Consider the following 2,958-nt stretch of genomic DNA (forward strand, 5'->3'; position numbering starts at 1 on the left):
GGATTAACCGAAGCCTTCGGTATCCCCACCTTGCAGCCTACATTCACACACACTCTCACACTAACACTTGAATCAGACATTCTAATAGAAAAAAATCAAAAGCAAGGTTCCAAATTCTTCCAGTCCGACGGGTAGCGAATGCCAAAACAACAATCCAGGTACGACACCAAAAAGTCCAATAAAGATGATCAATTGCCTTGAAAAGCGAATTCCAGTCAGGAGGTAGTAACAACAATGTTGATACCACCGGCGACAGAGAAAATATGATAGAAAACGGGAATGGTTCCTAGTCCTGCCACCCAGGGCAGGCCGGTAGATCACCTGACCTACCTGTAGCGAGTGGCGCGAAATCTGAATTTCTGTCGGGGACGACGGAGTCTTAGCTAAGTATATATCTGACAGGTAAGTTGATTGTATGAAAATATAAATTTAAAAAATCCTAAGCATAACACCACAAACTAAAACAAGCTGCAGCAAGTTCACTGACGTCAGCGAATGTGTGCGTAGTTATGTACTCCACACACACGACTGCATTTGTCGCTTTGGTTGTAAAACATTGTTGGCTTAACATTTGTTGAGGGACTGAATCTCGTTTACCTTCTTCAGGCATGACCCTATCCTTTTCGGGGACATAAAAGCCTGAAAATCCTGAGTTTATTGTCATTCCCTAAATAATGAATCCTCTGAGAGGCAGTCAGTTGGAATTTCTGTACAGTGATAAGAATTCCCAAAATTTTGAGCTAAAAGAAGAGTTTTCTTGAGGTCCTCCGTATCTTTGACTGTGCTCGAAGTAGCCAATCATCGAGATGGAGAAAAATCCTGATTCCCATTGAATGAAGCCACTTTGCTACGTGAGCAAGAACTCTGGTGAACACTTGTGGAGCCATCAAGACGCCAAAGCACAAGGAGTGAAACTGAAATACACTGATTTCAAAGACAAACCTAAGGAACGTTCTTGAGTTTGGATGGATTAGAACATGGAAGTAGGCGTCCTGCATGTCGCTGGACATCATAACCTCCCTGTCTGGTCTGTCTCCATCTTGAATTTCATCTTCTAAATGAAGACAATCAATGAGAGCCAAAACCTTGTTTGCAAGGGCCAAAAACTTCTTTGATCCTGAGGAGTACACAGCCAATACGACAGGCATGTTGACTAAGGGAGGCTTCTTCCAAAAGGGGATGATGTAACCCTCTTTCAGGACATTTACTATCCAAGGCTCTGCACCCTTCTCCTTCCAACAGTCCCAAAATAATTGGAGTCTGCCTCCAACTTGAGTATGGAGGACGATCTCCTCATTTGCGAGAGGATTAAAATGGCAAGTTCCCTCTGGTTCCAGAATATTCATTTTTGCTTGCTCTGAAAGAGCTGCACCTGAGCAGGAAGAGGCTGTCTAGACCTAATGGCAGGAGTCTCCTTTGGATGTCTGGGCAACTGTGACGACAAAGCTTTCATACTTTTCTTTTGCAGATTCGAAACAACACTCAAGTGTCGTAGCCTGGGGAAAAAGATGACATCTAGCTCAAGGAGAATAAAGAAAAGTTGGTCTCTGTGAAAGTGTAACTCCCTTTATCATAAACGAGCACCAAAGCTCTAGTTTCTTAAGGACCCTTAGCTAAGAAGAATAAAAAAAAAAGCCGGTCTCTGTGAAAGACTAACTCCTTTATTCATAAACAAGCACCAAAGCTCTCGTTTCTTAAGGACCCCTAAGAAACGCCAACTCCTGGGAGCCATCCCTGATTCCCTTGCCAATACAAGAGAACACTGGGCAGTTTTTAATCTAACGTGCCATGGTGCTGACAGCCCAATCTAAAAAGCGCATTATGTACTTCAAAAACTTTGAAGAGATTTTTAAAAGGTGAGCCAGTTCCAGCAGAAAAATACTCCTATGGAAGGTGCTTCTCCTGTAGCATATGAAAGCCTGTAGCATATGAATGGTATCTTCTAGATAATCTACAAGGTGGGAAGCTAAGGTGGTCCTGCCTTGCTCCCTCTTCTCTGCGAGCCATCTTCATTAAGAGCATTCTTCACTGATGACTAAAGTACCATCTTCGGTAACCTGGAGGAAGTTGAGGGTTGCATGTCCATGAAAAAAGTCAATGCAGGTGAAGATGGTGCTGTTGGAGGAAAGAAGTCTGAAAAAATGGCCAGCAGAAATCTTAATAGAGATTCAAAAGCAGACGAAGGAGTCTCCTGATCCCATATAGCTTCTTCATCAGAGGCGACTGGAGATACAGTTACATTCACAGGTGCCTGAGGAGCCGAAGGAGCCTTGTTGACTAATGCTGATGAAGCATAAACATTAACCACAGGAGCAGAAGAAATGTCTGGGCACTTGGGCATTATTGAGTGCCTGGCTCCCTATGGACAATCTGGCAAAACTGGGCTCTCGTGAGCTGCAGAAAGTTCGAGCAGTAATGGCAGCACGGGCACTTCAGAGCATTCTAAGAAATAAGGGTGCTCCGAAGGAAGAGCAAATAGCTCGGGCACCTGACAAGGCTCAGGCGAAGTAACAATCTTGGGGAGATAACGACAAGCTTTGGATGCTGAAGAAGCATCAGAATCTGAGAGGCAGCCCAATGAAAAACACTGGGCTGTCCCAGTGACTGCACAATGGGCACTCAGGATCCTTAAACTTATAGAGGCACTGATGGAGGGAGCGACACATCTACCACACGTCTCTTGTCCACTGAGCACTATTGTTGCTTAGGGGAAGAATCCCCTTAACTAGACAAACTATGCATATCCAGTTGCAACCTGGGATACGTCAAAAGGTTGAACCGAGGGGTAGCTGCCCATGGGGGGACTGCACTGACCTTCCTTGGGCTACCAGTTTGACTCCTCCAAGGTTTACGGGAGTATACATACTAGTGACCTTCACCTACAAGAATCAGTGGGATGAGCAACCACAACCTCCACCAACACTCCACTAACATTGCGCTACAGGCTACTCTTAAACA

Source organism: Macrobrachium nipponense, chromosome 33 (assembly GCF_015104395.2).
Source record: "Macrobrachium nipponense isolate FS-2020 chromosome 33, ASM1510439v2, whole genome shotgun sequence".
NCBI lineage: Eukaryota > Metazoa > Arthropoda > Malacostraca > Decapoda > Palaemonidae > Macrobrachium > Macrobrachium nipponense.